Genomic DNA, 27,377 nt, shown 5'->3' on the forward strand with positions numbered 1-27,377 from the left:
ATTGGGAAAACAATCACGGCCAGCAGTCGGGACATCGGCGCGGAAGTGAGAGGCCTGGCAGGGGGGGGGGGGGGGGGGGGCGACGCGTCGGTACGGACATGCTATCCCTTCGGTAGTTCAGAGACATCATCACCTCTCCCGTATAATGTGATCTGCTGCCTCCGTAGCGCCCGTTTTGACACCCCACCACCAGCCCGGGAAGCAGCGGGTCACTGCCGCCGAGTCAAGGTCAAGGTGGGAGGACACGCGCAGCTCAGGAGACATCACCAAGGTGTTGGTTGTAACGGTATGGAGCTTCCAGCGTTTTGGGTGATATGTGTGCTGTGTGAGTAACGGAATATGTGAATGGGGCGCCTCTAAGACCACTGCAATCGTCGTCGGTCGACGACGTGCATTGCAGTAGCGTCGCATGAGGACGGTGACGTCCAAACGTTTCTTAAAGAAATCTTTAAGTGTTCCGAAATCTGGCCACTTGTGCGTCGAACAGAAATGTGATGGTGAGGCTCAGTGCGTCTCCCAGTAGCGCTTGGAGCAGAACCTCGACCGCACGCTCAGGGCGCCGAGGATGCCTATTACGCCGCACACACTGCCGTGTTTAAGATCCGATTTCAGCTACCATCCTTGAATACGACACGTAATGATGCATTGCGAAACACACGTCGTAACACGGTGTCGTTGCTGTTTGACTTTATTGATTTAAAATGCTTCGTCATCCAGTCAGTGGCTGTCTGTTGTGGTGCCCGCCGAGCTGGGCTCCGAGTAACATGATGCTGCAGTATTGTGACACTTTCGAGAGAAAAAATGGATTTCAGACGCTGGTTTCTTTACATACGGGCTTGATTCCACTTCCATGGTTGAAGTAATTTGCAGGTGAGTTAAGCTGCACGGAATTTACGGAGACATTGGAAATGGCATAAAGTGGCCTACGTTGCAAATAAAGCTGTGAAAACCACGTTATTACGCTATAGTAGTTGTAAAGGCTTGAAACCTTAACAGTTCTCTCAAAATGTTACCTTAAATTGCATCTCGGACCACGCAGTGATGCATTCCTGTCAAAATCACACGATCCAGACTGTTCATCATCCCAGCGAGCTGGGCCATATGCATCACTCAGATGAAGTATAGAAACGGAGTATCCACTCAGATGATATCAGGAACGCAGCTGATACATGCGATAAATGCAGAGAATCTCTCAAGTCGTTCTTATTGTCAAGGTGTTTTGATACGATATGGCAGGGATCTCGACATGTTTGGCATGCTTTGCCAATCAGAATGGACTACACATCCCCTGTGACTAATAATGCGAGGATTAGCGTAACCGTAGTGCACAGTGCAGTCATAGGCAGAACACCCATGCTATGCAGTGACCAAACGTCATCCAGCATCTCTGATATTAGCAGCGATCTTGTGATCATTGATCTCTCCTCAGCGACCTCACGGACGTGTTTATTGGACATCATGGTACATAAGCCCCTTGTGCAACGCAACGTACACCCGAGGACATGCAGTCTATGGTTTGGCTTTGATGTTGTCAACAGTTTTAGTTTCTTTTAGTTTTCTTAGCCAAGGAAGTGTTTAAAGATGTGCTTCTTGTCAAGTCGGTAATATCTGTCGGCAATGGGGAGGGATGGGGGTTGGCCTCCATTCTGAACCGAGAACATTCAGCTGATCATACTGTCCAAACAGCATGTCGATTCGTCCCACACTACATTTCATATGTGAATCATAATCCACGTTATCAGTCATTGTACTACCGCACAGGCCTCGGTGCTCCCGGCTATAGGTCAAGGTCGTCACATTGGTGCCCTGAAGTTCATTTTGGGCTAATTCCGGAGTTTCGCTTTCAGACAGCTGAAAGGGGCGGTACAGCCGGGCTGTTTAGACAGGTGACGTCGGGGCGAGCCTGGGAGCGTGTCAACACCACCGCCGGCCTGTGAACACCACAGCCGGGGCTGCCGAAACCCGACCATACAACGGTTAGCCCGACATAAATGGACCGCAGAGTCATGTTGTGTGCTCGGACCATTGTCCTGTCGCCTCCGACCTCAGGCGCTGACCCGCTGTTTGGCGCTGTCAGAATCCTCAGAAGTCGGGCTTTGAAAGCGTTTGCGAATAACACCGCACAGATGAAGTGTGATCTAGGAATTCACTTCATTGATCCCTCGCCCGTGAGCAAACAACACCTAGAGATGAATCACGAAGCCACCCCGCCCTCGGCAACCCCCCCCCCCCCTCCCCCACGGGCATGACACGCGAAAGTCTCGTCCAACGAGGGGCGAGGGCGCCCGTCGAATCATCTCGCCCCGGGCCGGGAAGCGGCTCGGGGCGCCTGGCAAGGTCACTCGGAGACAAAGCCGGCAGCAGCGCCGACAGCTGGGACGGGAGGTCCGGGACTCCTCCCACTGGGCAGTAGGGTCAGCGAAACAATCGGAGGCGATGTCCCGACTCGGTCGGCCGACCTTGGCCGGTTCGGCAAGGTCGCGGGTCATTGGGCTGACCCTGGTGGCGGCTGGCTTCGTTGGAATGTGAAAGAGAGGTCGAAGGAAGGTTGATACCTGCCGGGTGACGGCTGCATGCTTACGATGTAAGCATTATGACAAGTTGAGCCATATCTAATGCTGTTCTTTAGTTCATTAACTTTTCTAGAGCAGTTGATGCACCAGCCACATGACACCGATGACACGTATGACATGACACATGACACATAATGAAGTCGCGTTCATTGATAGCGTTGGACGGATGTCAGTGATCTCAGCAAATCTGATCTAAACTTTTGGTTGGCAAGCGTCCTTTCACTATTCTCCGGTAAAGGTGAAAACCAATCGACACAATGCAATTGTCGGTCAGCAAATGGTTGCGGGTTAGCACTTTCTGTACAGGCGACAGGCTTTAATTGCTGATCGGATACGTTGCTAGAGTGTCGGGAAAAGTGTTTGCCAAACCCGCCTAGTGACGATCCGTCTCAGCTTTATACTGCCGCCCCATTCTGGCGTAGTCGTTAAAGTAGTTATAGTAGTTATAGTAAAACACTTTTCTTGCGGCCGGCAGGAATCTCCTGACATAAGCGAACTTGCTAACAATTCGTCGTAAAATATTTAAGTCATTGTTGGCTGTAATAGCTCACTGAAATTACTATTGTCTTTTTAACATTATGTCGAGCAGATGGAATTTAGGTGAGCCACGTCATTGACGTAATGGTGCTGGGACATGCCATGCGTGGATCGGCGTAAATCGTTACGCCGCTGTAAGGGATAGGGCTGGTAGAAAGTGGCTGCTGTGTTCTAAATGCTGTGCGTAGCGTTGGAAATAACCAGGAACCTGCCGTTTGACCTGGTACGAAAGCACGCCATTGGTTGGGGCTAGAGCCAATGAAATATCAAAAGCATCATGTTGACTCATGTAGCCTTTGATGTTAAAGGTATTAACTCACCCAGCCAACCATTGTTGACTCAAGTGGCCTTTAACCATTAGAATCACTTGCGAACATAACACGTATTGCGTGCGTGGCCCCCGAAGCACCTAAGCAGAAATTGCAAGAACGCATCCAGTTATTGAGGTTATATTTTGACAGCAAAGCTGTGGTCACATTTACCGCAACATTTCAGGCAATCCTGGTTTTTGCGTGGCAATAGACTCTCGGTTGAGTTGAAAGCATCACAAATCAAACTAGATCCTCACAAAAAACGGTGCATTTCCGAACGGAATGCGTCCAAGAAAAGTGAAGTCGTGGCAACCGTAGCATCTAGACCCGTTCTCCACTGCTTCTCAAGCAGCGCAAACACTGACGTTGGCTATCAACGGTCGGGGCGTTATCTTCTTCGCAGTGGCAGCATCATTCAACTAGCCGTAGCTCAGGACTTAAAAGAAGAGCAATAACAGCAAACCATAATATAAAATAGCGAAAAGAAACGATTGCAGCTTTCCATACCTGTGGGCCGGGCAATGCCAAATTTTACTTGCAGCGCTCAGATGTGTGCTCAAACCTTTACGGGCAGCTGTCAGACACGCGACGAAAAAATGTATTCGGGCTCGCGAGAGATAAATCTTCAAACTTACGGAGATAACTTACCAGATGTTCAGACAGCAACTGTTATGTCTCGACAAAGCCCTCCTCAGATCTTCTAACAACGCCAGGACCTCCGCAAAACGTTCCCACATCTCCATCAAACCCTCTCCAGGTCCTCGGAAGCCGCCCTCGGTCTCGGGGATCCCTCTGCGGGTTTTCTGTACTCGCCCTCACACGGAGGTGCCGGTGAACGACAGCGGCGGCTGTGCCGGCCGGCCGGTCCGCGGGGCACGCGCCGCCGCCCCTGACCGGACGCCCAGCGGACCGTGTCGCAACGGGTCACATTAGTGACGCGGTACGCTGATGGAGGAGCGCTGGCGGGCCGCGGCGGCCGGGCCGGCCGGGGGCCGCTGATGGACGAGCACCTCGCGCAGCCGTCTGCGGGCGGCGCCAGACTTTTTGCCGCTCTCTGAGGCAAGCTTTGGCGTAAACGACGACTGACGCGTGAGGTTGATGGATCCCGGCCCGCCGGCTAACTGACCTGGTCCGAGACTGAGCTCCGTGTGGCCGACCGAAGCTGGCGCCATGTAAGCACGCGTTACGGAACGCACGCCTCCGACCTCTGACCCGAGGGAGGTGGCGGCAGAGATATCTTCATGAGATGTCATTCATCCTTTTCCATCACGTTCACGCTCGCATCGACTCAGAGCCTGAAGCCTCCTCAGAGCGGGTGAAGCCTCCATCAACCAATAAAGAAGCTCATCAGCTGCCATCAAACGGCCACGCGCCAGCGCGCCCATAAACCCAAATACCCGGCCGTAAACAAATAAAACGCTTAATACCCGCCGGAATCACATGATCGCCGTTTCGTAACAATATCTACACTCAGGGACGCACCACTGCGTCGTGGTTTTGATTAGGACAGGCAGCTTGTGCTTGAATCATGATCGGATTTTCCGGCATAATTCGTTAATCACCGACATCAGCGGGACTCTGAATGTGGCCTCGGTCAGCATCGGGCCTCCGATCGATCAGTGCCGGCGCGTCTCGACGTCCGTGACCTTCACGTCCAGATCGGACCGCCAGATGACCGGGTCAGATGACCACTGCAAGCCAGCTGAGCCGTGCCGACCGGTCATCTCACCGAGCTGTCCGTGATCTCCCCGCCTCACCAGCGCCACATCGGCGCCCGCGTGATGCGTGTTTCGAGCCGCGCAGATGCTTGCGTCTCATCGCGGGCCTGTCAAAATGGCCGTTTAATGAACTGCGAGGAAGCAGCCAACGGATCCCACACAAACGACCGCTTTGCTTCAACCGACATTGAACGTCTCTCCGGTCGCCAACCGCACCCTCGTCCGAGCCTCTCTTACGAGCCCGCTCCGGCTGGCCGCGCGCTGTCGGCCGGCGGCCGTCGTGCGGTGGGCGGCCCCACCGATCGGCTGTGGGCGCTGAGCGGGCTCTGGGCGGCGGCGGGTCCGCACCCTGGCCCCGGCAGCCGGCAGAGCCCCTGACAATGGTGGGCGGCCGCTGCCCGTGCGCAGCCCGCCGACCCGGCGCCATTGTTGCAGCGGCCGCCAACCGGGCTGGGGCAGCAACTGACTCGGCCGTCTCCCGGCTGCAGGCCGGCAACTGGCTGGGTCCCGGGTCAGTCTCATGGATGCTCTCTGAATCCCCTGGCAGGTGGCATGTCATGACGCGGCAAGAACTTGAACAGACCCACAGGCTAATAACTTCCCCGTTCTGCGCGCCTGCACGAGCGCAGTATTCTTCGCCGCCTCGTACCTTCGCCAGTTTTTTCTCCAGCTGATGCCATGGACAGCTGACCTCCCCAGCGCGAACTGATGACGGCTTATTGCTTTGGCAGGTTCCAAAGACGGCTGATCTCCCCGACAGCTTTCAAAGGCGGCTAATATTTCTGGGGGGCTCCAATGATAGCTGATCGTCCCAATGTCTCCCAAAGGCAGCTGATCTCCCCACGGATTCAAAAGACAGCTGATCCCCCCGACGGGTTTCAAAGCTGGCTAATACTTCTGGTGAGCTCCAATGATAGCTGATTGCCCCGACTGGTTCGAAAGGTAGCTGATCTCCCCGACGGGTTTCAAAGACAGCTGATATTTCTGGTGAGCTCCAGAAACAGGTGATCTCCCTAACGGGTTCCAAGGGCAGCTGATCTCTCCGACGAGATCTAAAGGCAGCTGATCTCCCCAACGGGATCTAAAGGCAGCTGATCTCCCCGACGGGATCTAAAGACAGCTGATCTCCCCGACGGGATCTAAAAGCAGCTGATCTCCCCGACAGGATCTAAAGGCAACTGATCTCCCCGACGGGATCTAAAGGCAGCTGATCTCCCCGACAGGATCTAAAGGCAACTGATCTTCCCGACGGGTTCCAAGGGCAGCTGATCTCCCCGACGGGATCTAAAGGCAACTGATCTCCCCGACGGGATCTAAAGGCAGCTGATCTCCCCGACAGGGTCTAAAGGCTGCAGCCCTCTCCGGTCGCTTTAAGGAGAGCCCATCTCCTCACCGGCGGTCGGGGGCAGGGGGCGGCTAACTGCCACATCTGTGTCGGGTCGCAGCTGTTCACCGCGCTCTGCTGCTGGAAGCATGCCATAGCTCGCCGTTACCGAGGTGACCGATTGGGGTCAGGGGGTCGCCGACACAAGCTATCTCGGCTTTTTAACGACGCAGCTCGCGCCGTCAGAACGGTTATACTAAAAATATAGATAATTGATTGTCAGCCCACATGCGCCCATTGCAGACATAGAAGCGCAGTTACCGCCAGTTTACCGCACACAAGCCTCGGCTATTGTAGGCGGGTAAAGATGAATGCACACCATAACACCAGACGCGCCATTGATTTAGCTTTGCTCAGCGGCTTGGGTGAAGGCTGAGCCCTGACAGCATGTTCTGAACACCGTCATGCAGTGACGTGGTGGACGGCACTAAAGGGCATGGCTTCACGAAACATAGTAAGACCGTGATGGCAGACAATAATCAATTTTGAGAGGCTCGCAGACATGAAACGAGGCAAGACCGCTCGAAGGACGGCGACGTAAACCCGCCGGTTGAATCGCCGGCCTTGTGACGCATGAGCCTTCGACGCCGTGAGAAGTCGTTTCAAAGTCAGCGGGTCATCACCGCGACGCATTCTTCTCTTGCGAGTTGGGGATGGATGCGGCTGCATCCCATCAGCAGCGGGTCCACGGTCCAACGCTAAGAAGCACGCGCGTAGAACGCTGGTGTCTACTTCATGACCGTGCCATACCACAAAGGCCTATTTAGATCACGGCTGGGTGCCGCCGAGCCCGGCCATTCGTTCCGGTGTCATCGGTGCCGGCCACCGGCCCGCGACAGGTGTGACGACAGAGCCAGGGTCACCGGCGGCCACCGGCGGCCAGCGACGGCCCGCGCGGCAGCTGCCGAGCCAGCGCCCTCAGCTGAACACGCCCGAGGGGCGCAGCCACTGGCCGGCGGCGCATCACTCGCAGAAAAGGCCATACGTATCTGAAGGGTGTCTTGATATCGGTATCTTGTGTCAAGGTTGAGCTAGCTGACTATGGTTTGCTTTGTTGGGAACTTGGTTTTCCAAATGCAAACTTTGACGGCTGCATTTCGCATTGCCTTGACGCGGTAGTCAGTGCTGGCCGAGAAATCGTTAACCAATCCACCGCCAGTGAAACACGTCTCGCGCCTTCTAACTTCCAGATTTTTGCCGCAAAGCATCCCCGGACTTTGTGGCACCGGCGTGAGACAAGCTGGGTGTAGTCGGCTTCACATCGCGCATACACAACAGAGTCCGGCCAGCCGTGAACGCCGGCTAGCCCGGTCGCCGCGCGGCGTCCGACAGTCTGCCGCAGCGGGCGCCCTTGCAGCCGTGGCGGTGGTGCCGCGGGGGCCACAGGGTCACGTGGTGCCCCGTGACCGAGCCCGTCTCGAGCACCGTCAGCGGCAAACCCCGGCGGCCATTAGCGTGAATCACGCCGGCCCAGCTTCGACAGGTCACCTAAATATCCATAAAAAGCCCATCCCCGACCGGGAGCGACGCCGCCAGAAACAAAAGGCGTCTCAAGCACCGGGGCCTGGCTTCACGCCCGCCCCGTGAAGAGCCGACCACAAAGGACGGCCGTGGCTCATCGACGGTCAGAAGTATTCATTTGTAAACAGCGTCATGAATTAGAAGTAACCGTGAACTGGGTCGGGCTGTGCGCGCCCCTTTCAGCCCACGGGTAAGGCGATGTGAAGCCTCGGTGCGCTTATCTTCTGCACGCATCACGGCGAGCATCAGAAGTTGGCATGTCTCATTTGCAGATGAAGTGATATCATGTTTGAGCATGATGCAAACAGGGTGCATTATATGCTGCAGATTGGCAGGGTATTAATTGCTAATTGATGTTTCACGCTTGATTGTCTGTGCCTACGGACCAGGAAAGCTATTATGCTTCAGCCAAGAAGGCCAAGCAGTTTTTGACCTCAGAAAAACTCCAGTTTTAAACAGCAGTTGGCTTTCGTGGTCGTTGATTCGCAAATCAGCTAATCGCGAGAGGTCGGAGAAAATCTGTTGGTTCATGCTCCCAGTTCACCACCACAGCTTGCTAACCATCTGCTGGTACTTACGTCATGTTTAGCGCCGTCTCTTTGACTGGGCTTGCCAATTGGCTCATATCTGCGCAGTCACGTGGGGCCAAGCCCGCACTGCATGCATTCAGAGCTGGACGGTACTTCATGGCTCTGCGACATGATTAACTGGAAAATTTCACACTGCATTCGCTGGGCAACGATTCTCCACCTGCGGCGTGCGTTCGCAACGCAGCACGACCGCCCTCTAAAGCGACCCTTAAACTTGACGCAAACTGCGGCCAAGCGCAGCATGCTGACGTGCTGCGGCGCCGCCCGCCGAGCGGCGGCCCCCGCCCGGCGCGGAGACGTAACCCTGGCGGCCACTCGCAGCGCCAGCTCCGGCAGACACGCCTCGTTCCCGGTGCTCGAGGCCAGTCGCATCGGCCAGTTATGACCTCCCGCTGACCCGACCCGACTGCACCCCATGCCGAGGTTCTCCAGCGCGCCACCGTCGGCTGTTGCAGCCAGCGTGCTGAATACCAGCGCTCGACGGAGACCGCCGCCGTCGTCACGTGCCGCCATCCGTCGCCCGCCGCCCACTTGCCATACATCTCGAGCGCCGCCCAGCGGCCTCGATCCTCCTCCACTCCCGCTCGCCTGCCGCGCTGGCCGCAACGGACCCCCCGCTCGGGAGGTCGTGACCCACAAAGCGGCGCAGTCCTTCACGAGCCATCATTATGCCCGGAGCGGCCGCGCGCCGCGGTCGCCCGTGTTTCCGCCCTCGTCCGTGCCCCGGAGCGAGGGTCGCGTCTCCCCCCCCGCGCCCGCCGGCTGCCGACCCGCTCATCAGGCTAACGACTCGCCGTCACCGCGCCGCCGGAAACTGCCGGCGAATCTGGACCGCGGGGAGGAGTTCACCTTCCCACTATGGTAATGAGAGGACGGAAGAAGGAACCATCGAGCTCCGTTACGCATTTTTGTGGGCAGCGTTTGTCTGGAAGGACCACTGCCTTGTTTGATGTGACCACGCAACGCAATATAAAAAAATATCTATACACATATATGCATGTTGAGCAACAGTTCATGCACCTCTATGCAAGACTCTCATGGTTAATTACGCACACTTATCCTGTATTTTCCTACTTTGGTGGCTCGAAACGAGACGCGATGCTAATTGTCCTGGCAAAAAGGCATCAACACCCCCGATAGCGACGAATGCACGAGGGACCCGAACCTTCCCTTGTGATGAAGAAAACCCTTTCGCATATCGTGCTGTTGCAACACATGGCTAACATCACGGCGACCATTCCCTACAGAATCATCACCAATCAAACGAGACCCACCTCCCCGCGAGCGTCGACCACCCGCAAAACCCAGCCCAAAAGTGCCAGGACATGGCCGGGCAGCTAAGCTCAGTGACGAGCAAGCGGCTCCTCCGCCGACCTGCCCAGTCTTCTCCACAGGGTCCGGACTGTAGGAGCGCGGCGACAGCGGCCCTGCCCGAGATCGCGAGGATGGACCCAGACGAGACATCCCATGGCCTGTGGCCGTGGTGGCCGGTGGCAAGAGGGTGTGCGAGAGGGGTGGTGTCGGGATCAGGAGGGTGTACAATCCTGGTGGTGTCGGGATCAGGAGGGTGTACAATCCTGGTGGTGTTGGGATCAGGAGGGTGTACAATCCTGGTGGTATCGGGATCGGGAGGGTGTACAATCCTAGTGGTATCGGGATCAGGAGGGTGTACAATCCTGGTGGTGTCGGGATCAGGAGGGTGTACAATCCTGGTGGTGTTGGGATCAGGAGGGTGTACAATCCTGGTGGTATCGGGGATCAGGAGGGTGTACAATCCTGGTGGTGTCGGGATCAGGGGTGTGTGTGATCCCGGTGGTATCGGGATCAGGAGGGTGTACAATCCTGGTGCTGCCGGGATCAGGAGGGTGCGCGATCCTGGCGGCGCCGAGATCAGAAGTGTGCGATCCTGGTGGTGGCGACGGGCACCAAGCTCGAGCCGTTCCCCTGCTCGCGACGGGCTGACACGGAGCGCGATGAAGCTGAACCAAGCGCCTGCACAAGTCCCCTTGCACTTCCGTCATGCATTAAATGGCGTATTTGATCACGAGCGTCGTCTGACAGTCAGATAGCCGTCCGGACGGTGTGCTCTCCCCAGACTCGTTACGGCTGACAGGCGGGTCGCCTCCGGACGGCTGACAGACGGGTCACCTCCGGACGGCTGTCTGACACCTCGGAGACCTTGCCTACGGCAGTAAACAACCATCGCGCAGCATTAATCCAGGATCAACTATATATTTGAAAGTGAATGTGGGTGAAAATAAATACATACTTCCCGGACTACAAAGGTCAAGAGCACGCACCACGAACACCAACACACGCAACCGGTGTTCGACGGCGGACGGGGTGCACCGAGGTGGACCCACACATGCTAGCACTGCTACGCTGCTGGCGCGTGGCGGCCCGTTCCCATTCGTCGCGGGGAGGGCGGCAGCGATCGCAAACGATAACAGGCTTCAGTCGGCGAACCCAGGCGAAGGCCCGGGCATTCCGCGCGAGCACACGCGGCCAGGCCGACTGCACGTGTGAACCATCGCACATGTCTCGGGCACCGGAGGCACACCAGCGCACCAGAAAACAACGGCCTCCGGCCGAGACAGGCGACTGGGCGCACGTCCACTACAACAGCGTCTAACCCGGTAAAAACGTCGATACAAGCGCCATATTAAAAATATAGCATCCCATCATGCGCGATGTGATCACGGTACCGGTCAACATGGCGCCTGCGGCAAGGCACGGCCGACTCCCGCGTACCCGGGCCCGCCGCGACTCGCACGCCGTCCGAAGGCCGCCTCGCCTGGCAGTGGCGCTGGTCGGAAGGCAACTCTGCACCGAGCTCCACCTGCACAGTTCACTCCGCGACCGCCAGGCCGCGCCACGGCAGCCCCCACAGCTGCGCTGCCCGCCGCCGTCCGGCCCGCGCCCATCCGCCCAGCCGACGCCGCGGAAAGCTCGCACCACAGTAGCCGCCCATAACGCGGCGCGGGTCGGGTGCGCGGCAGCCCCGGCGGCTTCGCGGCATCGCCGGCGGCCGCGTTCGCACGACACTAGTCGTCCATAACCTCAGACGGCGCGCACGCCGATCTGGGAGAGCACCTGCCGCTCGGCCGTCTGCAGGTGCGGTGCGAACAGCGCGATGCACGGCTGCTGGCAGAACGACGCCAGGTACTCGGACAGGTACTGCTTCAGGTCCACGTGGTACACGGGGTCGGCCAGCGCGTCGGCGTCCTCCTCGTCGTCGACCGTGTCGAAGTCGTAGCCTGGCGACAAACAACGGAGTGTGGCCACGCGGTTTTGTGTCGTCGTAGACGTGGTACTTCAGCGATCAGCGATCGGTAACACGCGTCAAGACGTGCGCTGCGTAACAGCGTGGATGCAGACAGGGCGTCACCGGGTATGGACGTCACGCCTTGGTCTTTTAACAGCAAATGTAGCCAAACACAACCGACATCGTTCAATAAGCTGAGACAAACGGGTATCAACCAATGATAAAAAATCATACAATGAGCAAACGTAGTACATGGTCTGATGCTCTAAGAACTCCAATACGGCATATGTAAGCACCTTAATCACAAGCAAAGGCCAGTGTGCGACCAAAGCCACTAACCATGAAAGTCATTTGAGAGCACCTGGGACAGTGGCACTCCCTCGGGCAGGTCGATCTTCTCCTGGTCCTCTTCCGCCTCGTCCTCGTACTCCTCATCGGGGTCGGACTGTGGTCACGGTCACGATCACGTCAGCCGGCGGCCGCAGCCCCCAGTCACAGCTACACAGCACCACCCGACAGCAACCGTGTTGTCCACAGACCACCCCGCTGTCCAGACAACACAGCATCCGACACCGGCCTGCCACAGCGCTACCATGTGCAGAGCACTGCAGCGAGCACAATATCTGCGGGCTCCCGCCCAATGTGCCATGGTATTCAGTCGAAGGGGGAGGTAAAGCCGTTTGACAGTCGCATGCCCCCCCCCCCCCCCCTCCCCTTCCTCGAGACCGGTCAAGAATCACAGAACAGCCAGTGGTCGGCCAAAGCTGAGATCGGGTCAGGTCAGCTGGCGAGCCAGACAGCCGCTGGGGTCAGAGGAGAGCGGGCCACTGCCAGGAACCTGACTCTCCTCACCACTGGAGATCTTCCCTCCCCCGCATACGCCCCGCCGCTGTAACCGTGGGATTGAGGGGCAGGCGGCTCCGTAACGCCGGAGACCGCTCGGCGCCACCTGGGGCCCACCCCAGTGAGACCGCGCCTCACCTCATGGAGACCGCTCTCACCCCACTGAGACCGCTCTCACCTCACTGCCGGCGTCCCGCTCGATCGCCGACGACAGCTCGTTGATGAGCAGCTTGAATATCTTGACTAGCACCGGTATGGAGGTCCACTGTTCGGGGCTCGCGAGCCCGCTGCGACCGCGTGCGCATCCCAGGGCCCGAGCTGATCACCTGACACACCGGCCGCCGTCAGCGCCGCGACCGCGTGTCGAGCGCGCAGTAACTCAGCACCAGCACCACCAGGGCCTCGTCCATTGATGCGCGGCTACCAAATGGCGAGGGGCCACCAACCACGATGGGGCGTAAAGGAACGCCGCTAATTAGACGCGCATTTGCCAGAGTATTCGTGACCGCTTCACGGAAAGATATCGCTAAAACTGCCCAGCCACAAGCTTAGTTCACACGAACACAACGCTCATGTAATACTAATCCACAAAGGATTTCGCTACAGTCGTTCACCCAATCGCCCGGCCCGCGGTCACAAACGACACAGCGCCACAGTGGGCTTCAGCTCCTTCCGTCAGACGCGGCAGCCCTGCCAGCGCTGCCCGCCGCCCGGTCCGGTGGCGCCCGCCCGGCTCGGCCTTACCTCGTCGCCTCTGACGGTGATCTCGTTCAGACGCGAGTCGTGCGTGTTGACGCCGTGCTGCAGCAGCTTACACATCGCCATCACGCTGTTGGCACACGGGTCGGCGACGTCAGCCGCCGGCGCGTCCGGAGAACCATGTTAAGGAAGCTTTGACGCCGACGGCAGCCGGACCAGACACCGCCGGGCAACGCATGTAAACGGCAGATAGTCATACATTCCCGCCATCATCCACGGAAGTGGCGAGACGCTCGAGCGTCGCCTTTAGATCACACATGATCGGCTATTCGATCACGGACACTAGTAAAGGATGCTTCTGAAAACTGGTGGCAGCAAGCTAGCGGAGCGAACACTTCCACCAGCAACGTAAAAACCGCGCCAGCTTCGACAAACGCTGGCGCGACCGCAAAGGCAACAATCGTTCCACATTCCCCACTGACGACGCTCAACACGGGCCAGAGGTGAGCATGCATTTGCAAGGATCCACGCACGCACGCACGCACGCACGCACGCACGCACACACACACACACACACACACACACACACACACACACACACACACACACACACACACACACACACACAACACACACACACACACACAACGCACACACGCACACACACACACACACATTAACAGCCATGCGAGGTCGGCGTCATCGCCCTGGCGCCAAACGCCGCCGCCAGCTGACCTGACTTTGACGTCATAGCTGCCGTAGAAGAGGTGCTGGCCGCGAGCACCACTCGGTGAGCAGGAAGTGCAGCGCCGACTGGCCGGTGGGGCCCGGCACTGACGACAGGAACGACAGCACCGCGTCCAGCTGCAGGTTTACCAGGTGCGCGTACACCATGATCAGGCTCTGCGGACCGAGCGAGGCGGGGAGGGTTGGTCAGTCGCAAGTCTCTCCGAACGCTAGTCAGTGAGGTCGCATGACCGTGTAAAGCACGTGTCCGCTCCCGTCGCGCTCCCCCCTACGGAAGTCGGTCTCTGAGGGGCGACGGCCTGAGGCAATGTTTAGACCGACACGTGCGTACAGTGTGGGTTGGGGGTCAGCACACGCCACCTATCATGGCCTCGTAGACAGAGCTTCACTTCATCAGTGATGCCCTAATAGGTGGTTTCCCGTTCCACTCGTGTCGTGGCCCGGATGGAGCCTCGCAGCCTCCCCGCCTGCAGACGTCTGCACCTGACGGCAAGTACGGCACCCGGGCGGCAGCGGGCGCGGGCGTCAGCGGGCGCGGGCGTCAGCGGGCCCGGACGTCAGCGGGCCCGGACGTCAGCGGGCCCGGACGTCACCGGGCGCGGGCCCGAGGCCGCCGCTCCGCCGGGCCTGAGGCATCAGCGGACCCGGGCATCAGCGGGGTGCGGACCCGAGGCCGCCGCTCCGCCGGGCCCGGGGCATCAGCGGGCCGGGGCATCAGCGGGCCCGGAGGTCAGCGGGCCCGGACGTCAGCGGGCCCGGACGTCAGCAGGCCCGGACGTCAGCGGGCCCGGGCGTCAGCGGACCCGGGCGTTAGCGAGTGCGGGCCCGAGGCCGCCGCTCCGCCGGGGGGCGCGGCCGTCACCTGTATGACGATGGTGGTCTGCGAGCTGACCATCTTGCTGAGCGTGGCGCGCAGCAGCGTCTCCAGCTCGTTGCCGAGGTTGTCGCCCAGCCGGCTGACGATCACCATCAGCAGTCTGCAGGCGGCGGCCGGCGGCGTCACGGCACCGGCAGATGCAGACGCAGCCGCCGGCACAGCCAGGCTCCAGTACAGGCACGAGGCAACACACGTTCTCCGCGCGGCAACACGGGCTCGACGCGGAACACATCGCGGTTGACTGGCTTGCAAGGTCGGTCTGCATGACATCAAAGAAGGCTAAGGCCGTATCGAACCGAAAACATCGACCATGGGATGGCCGGAGAACTACCCAGGCATTGGATGCCTATTTATATGAAAATTTTTGAGACGTTCCATAACCCCAGTCCTCTGCACAGAGCAGTCGACACACGCACAGCGGATTTCCTTCAGGAAATCAGCGGCGACAAATAACTGGGCTGCCCGAACGCAGCGACGGCGTCTGAAGCCCATGAAACAAAAACTACACCAAAGGCCAGTGACGCTGTGTTATTTGTTGCACTACTATCAAAATTATTCAGCTACGTTGTGCCTCTCCTCGACATCTCCCCTAACCACGACCGCAGCCGCACACCGGGGGAGAGCCGGCCGGACCGCCACCGCACACTGGGCGAGGGTCCGGCCGGCCGGGCCGCGGCCGCACACCGGGGAAGAGCCGGCCGGACCGCCGCCGCACACTGGGCGAGGGGCCGGCCGGCCGGACGGCGGCTGCACACCGGGGGAGAGCCGGCCGGATCGCCGCCGCACACCGGGCGAGGGGGCCGGCCGGCCGGGTGGCGGCTGCACACCGGGGGAGAGCCGGCCGGATCGCCGCCGCACACCGGGCGAGGGGCCGGCCGGCCGGGCCCGCGGCCGTACACCGGGGGAGAGCCGGCCGGACCGCCAGACCGCGGCTCACCTGCCACGAAGGCGGCCGAGAACTCGGAGGCGGTGGCGAGAGCAGCTGGGTGCACACCTGGATCAGGTACCAGAGGCCGGAGCGCGCCTGGCTGTCGCGGTAGGCGCACACCTGTTCTGTGGCCACCGACACGTACGCCCGCAGGCACTCGCCGCCCGACTGCCGGGACACGGCCGCCCGGTCACACAGATCGCCGCCAGACGGCTGGACAACGGCCGCCCGGTCACACAGATCGCCGCCAGACGGCTGGACACGGCCGCCCGGTCACACAGACCGCCGCCAGACGGCTGGGACAACGGCCGCCGGTCACACAGACCGCCGCCAGACGGCTGGACAGGGTGCACAGACCAGGCCAGACGGCGGGCTGGGGACCGCCTCTGCCGGCCGCACACGTGCTCGGCTTACATGGCAGGGCACGTGGCGACCGACTAGTTTTGACCAGCAGTCGGCGATAGCCTCGCACGAGCGTTGGCAGACACTGGAGGTCCACTAGTGGAACACAACCGCATCTGCCCGAACCCGACGAAAGGTGCGCGCATTCGTAACACAAACATCAACCTTACAAAAAAGTGCACATACATGGGCAGTCAAGTCCACTGTTTAAGGACAGCAACGTAGCAACTCTAAGACAGAGCGTGACGAACATCCGTCTGGCATAAGCACAGGCAGCAGCGACGAACAAACATCACTTCACGGGTGATGACCTGCGGCTTGCCGCACTGTCCACGTAACCGCACCTGCATGGTGGAGTTGTCGTCTGTGTGCATGACGCAGCGCACAGCCACCGGAAACGCCTCGCTGATGAGGAGCTCGCTGAGCGGCGGCGTCGAGGAGCGGATCAGGGTCTGCAGCACGTCCAGGGACAACCGCTGCAGACCTGCACGCACCGGAGGCGGGCCGTCAGTGCGCAGCAGACCACAGTGTCTGGCAGGCACGCTCTGCTGGCAGAACAGTACGACAGCCGGTCCAAGCCGCGTGCTTCCCCCACCGAACAACGGGACATCATTCCCGACAGTAATAAAGTCCCCACGTCTTCGGCATCACACGCCCCAGTCCGCGCGCGCCTCTCACCGCCGGGCAGCTTCTGGGGGTCCCTGGTTCAGGATGCTGAGCAGCGTGGGTACCAGACGACTCTGTAACGCCTGCAGACACTGCTCGTTCTTCGACAGCTCGCGGAAAATGTCCTGGGAGAGCGACACCATCACCGGGTCTGCAACCGAGGGCGGGCGCCGGTCAGGCGGACCACTGCCTGTCAGGTCAGGTCAGGTCAGGTCAGGTTAACAGTGCCCTCGGCGTTTGACCCGGCACCAACCTCAGGCCCCAAACAATACAGCACAACGCGCGTGCACCAAACTACGAGACAGGCGGTTGGCTGACTGGAAGGGGGTGGAAGATGGTGTCGGGGGATGGGCTAGGAGATAGGGGGTGGGAGCTGGGGTGGGTGCGTAGTACGACAAACGTGGAACACCCACCTTTGTTGTATTTGAGGAACACGGCTATAGCCAGTGGTGTGATCTTGGTCTCATACGTGGCCGTGAACGTCTTGTCCACCTGAAACGCCCCGAGGCTGATCATGCGCAACACTCACCTCACACATTCCCCCCCTCCCCCCCCCCCCCCGGACGGCGACTGAAGCACGCCAATATGGACAACCGTGACGGAGACAGCGCATTTGAATACACGTCTTACCGAAAAACCGTCGTTTGCAGCCTTATGAATTGGCTTAAAACCGAAACAATGAAGTTGTACACTGCGTTCACAGCTCGCACATTCCTCTCAAAGGACGCGCCCGTAGGCCTAACCACGGTGTAATCCACGCATTCTGGGATATTGGAGGACTTCATCAGATCCATTACGGCATGACGTCACAGCCGTGCCTGTCCGCCAGAGCCCGAGCGGCGGCCGGGCCGAGCCGGGGCCGAGCCGGGGCCTCCCCAGCCCCGCAGCTGGCGGAGGCCGGGGCACGGACACTCACGCTGACTACGCTGCACATGGCCTCCAGCATGAGCGCCAGCACCTCGCCGCCGTGGTACTGGGCGATGAACGTGATGAGATTGTCGACGATGGGGCCGAGGAACGGGCGCAGCACCTCGGCGCGCCGCCCGCTTTCTCCTTCACCACCTCGCAGAAGCCGATGATGGCCCTGCGGCGCGGCCAAGGTCAGGTCAGGTCAGGCGGCGGCCGACGGGACGGCGACACACCGCCCAGGGCCGGCCCAGACTCTCTCCTGCTGCCGCCTCGCATTCCAGCCGCCCTAGCACGACAGCCAGATGGAGTCCGCAACACTGCACGCAGGGACCTTTAAACAACAGACGTAACGCAACGGAACTTTTCAGGGATTAGATATGCTCATTAGAGCTCCATGCACCATGCACGGATGTCAGACGCAAAAGAAGTAGTTGCACCTTTCCGTGGATGCTCGAGTCAACAACTTTTCACCCACAATTATTAGGAGTGTAAACATTCTCATCCGCGAGATCCAATTACCTGACGACAGGAGCCTGGACGCCGGCCGACGCTCGGCCGTCCCGTCCCCGTCCCGGTCCTGGTCCCGGTCCCGGTCCCGGTCCCGGTCCCGGTCCCGGTCCCGTACCCGTACCCGGTCCCGCCCCGTGCCCGTCCCGGTTCCGGTCCCGTACCTGTGCCCGGCCCCGTACCCGGTCCCGCCCCGTGCCCGTGCCCGTGCCCGTGCCCGTGCCCGTGCCCGTGCCCGTCCCGGTCCCGATCCCGGTCCTGTGCCCGTGCTCAGACGGGGCGGGTCCCGGTCCCGTGCCCGTGCACGTGCCCGTGCTCGTGCTCGTGCTCGTGCTCGTGCCCGTGCCCGTGCCCGTGCCGTCCCGGCCGCTGACCTGAGCGCCGAGGTGCGCACCACGGGCGGCTGACTGTTGAGCAGGCCGGTGACGGTGGCCTGCAGGAACGACTGCGTCTGCGTCACGTTCATGACAGCGCCGAACCGGCTGGCTGTCACCAGACACTGTCCCAGCAGGAACGGGGAGGCACCTGCCGCGGGGCGACGGCGCGTCACGGACAGGCACGGTCGGATGGGCGGGTCGTGTACGTGACGCACGCGAGTCAAGCACGATACATGGCAACGAGCCGGACAGCGGCCAACAACGCATCCATGAGCCTCGAGCTTAACAAACTGGGCGGAAGGGTCAAAATATCAGGTTTGAAGCCAAACGGCGACCACCGGCAGCCACCAAAACGTCATGGAGGCGTAAGTGAACGATGGGGCAGAAGTCTGGTAGCATGAATCTATTTTCCCATCTTTGGCGCCCAGCTGGACGAGTTTTGGAACGCTGTGGCATGACCATGCACAGAGCATTAACAAAGTAAGCTTAACCACAGACTCACTTGACCTGTTCATGAAGTGGAGACAAGCTGGCGACAATTTCGACGCAATTTAAGAACATGATTATGCTATAGCATGCATTCCATGCGTTATCCCATTATCATTATTGAAGTCGCTCTGAGCATCACGACACGTAACGGAGAAGACACATGAAATCAGAAAGGAAAGGAAAGGTAGACTTCGGCTCAAAGCTACGGTTGAACACCACTTAAGTGTCACATATCGTTATCCAGTACGACGTACCATCCACTCGCAGGTCGGCAACCACAACGTTCTCCAGGAAGCCCATCAGGTCGAACTGGATCTTGCTCTCGGAGAGCTGGCTCAGGAGCTGTCGACAAAACAGCCCGGCTAGTCGGCAGACAACCCAGTCAGCCGTTCATCGGCCAGACCACCGCCGGCCCCCACCCCAGCGCGCCGCTCTCAGCACCCCGCCGCAGCGCGCCGCTCCCAGCACCCCCTAACCCCAGCGCGCCGCTCCCAGCACCCCCACCTCAGCACGCCCCTCCCAGCACCCCCACCTCAGCACGCCCCTCCCAGCACCCCACCTCAGTGCGCCGCTCTCAGCACCCCCACCTCAGCACGCCGCTCTCAGCACCCCCACCTCAGCGCGCCGCTCTCAGCACCCCCACTCCAGCGCGCCGTTCTCAGCAGCCGCCATCTGTCAGGCCATACTCGAACGCCACGTCAAAGGGCAGACTCAGCGTCACCCTTGCCAGGCCGCATGCACAGCCTGCATGGAAGGCGCGAAAGCATCTCGTCGCAACAGTGATGAAACCGAGCCGCCCCAAGTTTCTCCACGGTCACCGGCTGAACCGCCCCAAGTCTCCCCACGATCACCGGCTGAGGCGCCCCAAGTCCCTCCACGGTCACCGGCTGAGGCGCCCCAAGTCTCTCCAAGGTCACCGGCTGAGGCGCCCCAAATCTCTCTACGGTCACCGGCCGAGGCGCCCCAAGTCTCTTCACTGCCACCAGCTGGGGAGCTCAATGTAACGCGTCCCGGACCCTCGACTGCCGTCTCATGACGACGGTTACCTGAGCGCTGCAGACGATAATGGCCTGCATGCAGGACTCGTGGATTTTCCACCAGTACGGGTGACCCTGCTGGCGGGAGAGCGCAGCCTCCTGCATGTGCCGCGAGATGGCAGTGCAGACGGCCCGGATCGACTCGTCCTCGAACTCGCGGCACAGGCTCTGCGGGGTGGGAGCGGGCGGTTGGGTGGCGCCGCGGCCGAGGCGGGGCCGGACCTCGGGTACGCTGCTCGGACACCGAGCCCGGGCGGGCAGCTGGGGTCGACACGGGGTGGCGGGGAGCGGCCCGCCGCACGCCCCGCGGCGGGCAGCGTCGGGCAGGAGCTCTCCCGCCCGCGGCCGTGAACGACGGCGGCGAGCCATCTGCGTCGACGCACGCCAAACACGGATTGCCGCCGCACCGCTTCGGCGAAGCGTTGGCCATAACACACGAACGCGGGCGAGGCGTAATCGGAAGCGCAAGGACACCCATACAAACGTCACGCATGTATGCCAACTGGAAAAGAAGATCAAGTTCCTTTACTGTACCCCATATTGGCTGACACAGACTGCCAATAGCTCGAAGCGATATCCTATGACCTGTAGAAGGCGTGCACACGTGCCGGCGGCTTACCACAAGCAGGTCCCGGGCGGAGACCCGCACCGAGTAGCTGAACGTCTCCTCGTCCTCGTCTTCTACGAACTGGTTGGGGTCGTGTGACCACGTGGCAATCTGAAGCATCGGTGCGACGGACACCATTAGCACAGCGGCCACCAGCCATTCACTAGGCGTTGACCACCTTTTTTTGTACTCATACACTCAAGACATATTTTTTGTTTTTCTCTTGTCTAATGTGCCTGTCTTTCTCCTTGAACCATTTCGACTCACAACCCCAATGAGCACACCAAGCGCACCTGTTCCTCCGTGATCTGGCCATAGACGATGATGTAGTACACGAGGTCATCCAGGCCCTGCTTCACCGAGCTCCGGAACTTGGGCGTCTCCACCAGCACGGTGACGAAGTCGAAAATACTGTACACCAAATTCTCAAACGATAACACCTGGCCTGTAAACAGAAAACAGGACTGAAGAGATGGTGTTTCACGCAGAACTGATGACACAAACAGCCAGAACAGGTGGCTGAAATAACACTTGCGTTTCAGCTGAATGGGCACACTAATATTATTCAGGTTCCAAAACATAAAAGAAGGCCCAGGTGACACCAGCCCGAAATAATCAACGAGTGTCTTTACAGAACCAAGAGTTGGATCTGAGAGATTGGACACGGGCCACAAGGACGCCCTTTTGACCTGCTCCCGCCCCCATCCAGCGGCCGCGCGGGACCACGCCCGCGCCGAGAGCGGTCCAGGCCGCCGGCGTACCGTCCGAGTCGGTCGGGTCGTTGTGCTCCTCCAGGTCGTTGATGTGTGAGCGGACGTAGAGCACGGCGCTAGAGGTGAGCGTGCTCCACACCGGCGCCAGGATCTCGCCCATCCACTGCACCGTATGCTTCGGCATGTTCTTCACCAGCATCGTGATGGCTGCGGCAGGCGCGACGGTCAGTCGCAGCAGAGATGGGAGAGATCGCGTGAACACCGCCCGGCGCGGCGTTCACGTCCGACCGGTGCGCAGCTTTCAAAGCCATTGCAAATGATGGAGCTGAACCGGATCGCCATTGATGCGCATACCGCACGAAACCCACTGAAGCGTCACGAGAAGCGTCACGAGGCGACACGAAGCTCGCAACGAAACAGCGCTGAGTTTGGCGGCTCACGCCAGCCACCGACCATCGGCGACACAGAACACGTCACCTGCCGCCACATCTCCCTGCCGACTCACTTTTCAGGACCTCCATCTTGAGGCCTGAGTCCGAGGAGCAGCCGTATGGCACGCTGAGGCTCTTGACCAGCGCCTCCGTGAACTTGGGCAGCACGGGCACCAGCAGGCTCTTGGCCAGGTTGCGGTCGTACTCGGCCACGGTGGCGATCAACGCCGCGCACGTGTGGAAGATCTCCACGGCGCGGCTGCGGGTCCGGATCGAGTAGCGCTGCCGGCGGAGGGGCACGTGAGAGCGGCGCTGGGGGCGCCGGCGCCAGGGCAGGGGGCACCGGCTCGGTCGGGAGCATCGCCACCGATACGATCCGGCGACCTCAAACCATAGACAGCGGACAATGCCAAGACATCGCGAAAGCAAGCGCAAGACAGAATAGGGGGCCAGATAAGCTCAGCCTGCTTTCCACAGCACATACTAACGACGAGCCAGGCTCATAACCAGCCCTCCTGGTGAGCAGGCCTGACCAGACCAGCGACACCAGCGCAGCGCACAGCCGGGCCCCCGTCCCCGAACGCACTCGCCGTCGGCGCCCAGCACGTACGTCCGACTCGACGAAGATGCGGTAGCACTCGGCCAGGAGGACGGGCGCCACCTGGGAGACGTGTGCGTCGGTCAGGTCGCGCGAGAACTCGGTCAGCACGCGCATGGCGCCATGCACGGCGTGCTCGTCGCCGCTCTTGAGGCACGCCATCAGGATGTCGAACAGCTCGGGCCACTGCTCGGGCCAGTCCCAGTGCGCGATCGAGGAGAGCGCGTACGCCACCGAGGCGCGCACCTTGCTGATGGACTCCTTCAGGCCCAGCGGCAGCACCTGCCGGGCGAGGCGGTGAGGTGAGGTGGTGAGGATTGCGGCTATGCTGTCAGGCGACGTGGCGATCAGTGGCCGGCGAGGGCACCGCCGGGTCCGAGCATTGAGCATCAGATGTGAGAAACAGCAGCAGTGCACGACCGGGCCACCTCGAGATGTAGTCACATGCGGAACATCACGCCCTGTGTCAGCAAAGCTCGGCTTAATTCGGCTCTTGTGTAGTCAACACCATGAGTTAAAGGTCATGCTGACAGTAGTTATCGACCTTGAACGCAGCGGGAGGCGCTGGTTAAACAACGTTGGAGCTCATCAAACAGGCACACATGGTTATGTTGTCAACACTCGTTTCAAGTTGTGCTTATGATCAGCTCGGGTGCCATGTCATAGTCATATGAACATGGCTGAAAAAAGAACCGGGTCTCAGGGCCTTTCATATTGTTGAGTCGATTCTGTCTCCCGACCCGTCGTGGAAGGGATCATTCCGAATAATTTCAAATGCCACATCTATGTTTCGAATGGGCTCCGATTCCGATATCGGCCAGAGTAGTAACAGTTTTGGTGATGAGAAACTTGATGGACTTCGTTACAGCTTGTGAAGGAGAAAAATTAGGCCAGACAACGTAAAATCTAGGCTAACTTTTTGCTTCACGCCTGCAAGCTGCCAAATATGGATTTCGGCTGGTTGTAACATTTCCATTTCAGTCGAACCATTACTGATTCTAGCTCACAGCTTTGGCGCAACTCCGACTCTGACCCATGTAAACCATAAAAGGCATCATCACATCCTGATGTACCAAAATTTGCTTGAAAACGGAATCAACACCGACTTTAAGACAAACCAAGCACTGGCCTGGGACCAGAATCCAGCGGAACGCCAACCAAATCACAAAAGGCCGGAAAACAAACGGAGACATCGTAAGTACATCAGCCCTGGTTGGAATCATCCAAGATCCAGCGGCCATCACACAGAGCTTTGCAAACAAGCTGATCAAATTACACACCAGAGCTAGTTTTTTTCTTTTACTGGAGTCCATCACTCATATTCCCTGGCGGCAACGCGCGTGCGCGTAAAGCTGCCGAAGAGCGCGCGCCGAGACGGATGCGTTGCTCACCTGCCGGATGAACGTTTTGGTTTGTTCGCTGGGCTCGGGCGGCTGGAACTTGTCGCTGGCTGGCGTCCAGTGCGTGTCCACGTACTGGCGCAGCATCACAGAGGCCAGCTGGCGCATCGGCAGCGCGCAGTGGACGTCCAGTGTCAGCTCCGACAGGTGTCGGCCGTACTCTGCACACAGGCAGGCAATCGTTCAGGCATGTGAGGTGTCAGCTCCGACAGGTGTCGGCCACACTCTGCACACAGGCAGGCAATCGCCCAGACATGTCAGGTGTCAGCTTTGATAGGTGTCAGTCACACCCCATTCACAGGTGGGCAACCATTCAAACAAGGCAGGTGTCGGCAATATGGTATGGAAATCTAGTTGATGAGGGCTCGGTATAACTTACTGCAGCCATCCACCATCCACTGCCTGCCCCTGTGGCCAGGCGACAGGATGAAGGACTCCCACCTGTCAGTCCTTGGATCTGACCCCAAATAGCATGATCAATTTGGCTTGAGCACAGACATCACAACTAGCTGCGTGATCATGCCATACCACACTATTGCAAAGACAATAATTTTTGATCAATTCCTTCCATGAGAATATCTGATAAAAGGGCAGTGATTATCTGCTACACATGAGAAAATGTACCTGGGTAGTGGGTACAGGATACCTTAACAGGTAACAGGTAACAAGTAACATCACAACTGCCTGAGAAAAATGGAAAAGCCCCTAGCATAGAGCTACATCAAGTCAGCTGTTAACCAATACCTGGGATTGTGCCGGCCATTGGCATTAGCAAGCCCTTGGACAACATCACAAAGGCCATATGACACTCCAGCTGTAGTCTATACTTAAAATTCCAAGCAAGTCAGGCAGATGTTAACCTCACATACTTGCCTTCTAAACCAACAAAGCAACTAAGCTAGCATTCTTACTTCGCTTTGCTCACAAATTGTGCTCACATTTGCTCACATTTTGCCCACACATTGCTCACACTGGTCACAAATGACTGAAACATGATATGGAATTCCAAGCTGCCTGGAAAGCTTTCCACAGTAAGACACCACACACCCTGCTTAAAAAAGAACCTGCCATGGAATACAGCCTCTTGCTGCATTTGAACTTGCTGATGCACTTGCACTTGCCAATGCTAGGCTTTTGACCATCTTCAGGAGAGGGTACCTGCTTTGATTCCCTGGCTGCAGAGCATGTTTTACATGTTTTTTGAGGTATAAACATCCCTTTGCTTTTCACCAGCCAGTGTTTGTTTCCCACAAACATAAAATGCTTTTTTATATGCAACAAGTTGATAGGTACATAATTCAGTCATCTTCCATCCAGTCTTAAATGTTTACAGCAGATACTTAGCATCAGTGAATGAGCCAAGTTAGGGTAAGATGTCACATGACAAGACATGCTGCAATGGGGCATAACCATTTTAACTGTCTTAGCTCTAGGCCTGGGGCACACACATTTATTTCACCAATGCCAAAAGTGAACACTGTAAATTCTTGCAGCAGTTGAAAGCTCAAGCTATGCCAAGTTATTGCACAATATGATTCAAGCAAAGGAATTTTGAAGATTGAAGCAAAGTTAAAAAAAAATTAACCAATATATTGATGATGGCAATACAACACATCATGATGTACACATCTGGTCAGAGGAAGTCAGCATTCAGGGGTTGTAAACTGGGTCACTAAATGACAGGACAGAAAACCCTGGGAGACAGGATTAAAAAAAGAACAAATGAATAGGCGCATCACCAATGCATGTAGCGAAAGCAAGACAGATCAGATACATCAAATAGGTGGTGCATGTTGAATAGAAGAGTGAAATTAGACAGTAACCATTTGGATCATGAAAATGTTGAGAGCAGTAGACAGCTTTCATGCACTTCATTTCTAGCCGCTGGAATCAGACAGTGCACACTATAACATGTGCAAGACAGGTAACAGATGCATCCGAGCATGGGAAGTGCCGGGCTGCCAAAACATGGATTACATTGCAATGTGGTCTTCAGGGTTTGAGTTTTTTAGATAGCCTTTGTTCTCATATAAACCAAAGCAAATCTGCAACTTGGCACCATTCTCAAACTAGTGATATCCCCTGCCCAAGTGCAATCACAAGAACTGATAACAAATGGTCATACATTTCCATTGATACATCCAGAAATTATTGAAAAGTGAAGAGCTATAAGATATCTTGGTTGGAACTACAAATTGTTTGCTACAAAGATGTTTGCATCAAATTATCAGATAACCTAAAACAATACTTATGCATAAATACTGGTGTGACAAGATAAATAACAACATATCACTACCTTTGTTCCAGTCACTTCAACATCATATCAGCAAGACATTACATTCAAATTCCAGCCCTACCTGAACTTATCCTATTTGTAACTCAAGCAAGGTTTCTAAAAAGTCAACTTCTTAAACCATGCTGATATTTGATTCATGTTCAATTATCCAGGCAACTAACAGTCATAATATTCAGAGACCTAGTCAAAAAAGGGCACCAGACCAGAAAAACGCCGAACGTGATGCCAATACAAGCTAATAAAACCGAACATAACGAAACACCGCGAAAGGGGGAATGAAACATGCAACATACCATCCGTAACTTCCAAGGCTTTCAGCCTCTCCTCGGCACCCTTCCGCACGTCAGCCAAAGGGGACAAAGTGCCACCCATCGCGTCCAAAAGAGCCTCCTTGAGGCTTTCTCTCACTTCCTCGTCCCCCATTTTGCAGAAATATTGTTAAAAATTGATCATTACACGACTTATTCAGCCACGTGAACCCTAAAACGCGTGCCCCTCCAGCGCCGGATATGAAACCGGTCTGGCCGCGCCAAAAGAACACAGTTTATAGTGATGGGCAAACAGCCAATTTGTGCAAGTACTTGATCACAAGATTACCCAACGATAAACGTCAAGTTACTTGACTTGCAAAGTCACAACGGGTATGAAGAGATGAATGCGGCAACCCAGGTCGAGAGAATGCCCTTGATTGACAAAAATGATTTGGGGAACACCAATGTATTTTCGTTGATCCAGCCAGTGTTCGCAGAAAGCGTGTCCATGGGGCCTGCAGGGGCTTTCCCATGGCCCACGAGATCCCTGCATGATTGTCCGGTCTGCTGTGGCGCCGGCAGGGGGGGGGGGGGGGAGGGGGCACAGGGGGCGCATGCTCCCCCCCCTTAGGCTCCGAAGGGCTTAAAGGATTCCTCTGGATCATGACTAGGGCCTGATTTGAGGGCATGACGGACCCGAA

At 57.9% G+C, this 27,377-nt stretch overlaps 2 pseudogenes; both read right to left on the minus strand.

The window, feature by feature from the left end:
* The window catches only part of LOC119111551 (importin-9-like), a 31,805-nt pseudogene extending 27,212 nt beyond the window's left edge, over positions 1 to 4,593 (minus strand).
* A 7,079-nt stretch (positions 4,594 to 11,672) lies between these two features.
* Positions 11,673 to 26,919, minus strand: LOC119111552 (importin-9-like; annotated as a pseudogene).
* Between the last annotated feature and the right edge of the window lie 458 nt (positions 26,920 to 27,377).

The sequence above is a fragment of the Pollicipes pollicipes genome, unplaced genomic scaffold (assembly GCF_011947565.3).
Source record: "Pollicipes pollicipes isolate AB1234 unplaced genomic scaffold, Ppol_2.1 Scaffold_7261;HRSCAF=8764_pilon_pilon_pilon, whole genome shotgun sequence".
Lineage (NCBI taxonomy): Eukaryota > Metazoa > Arthropoda > Thecostraca > Pollicipedomorpha > Pollicipedidae > Pollicipes > Pollicipes pollicipes.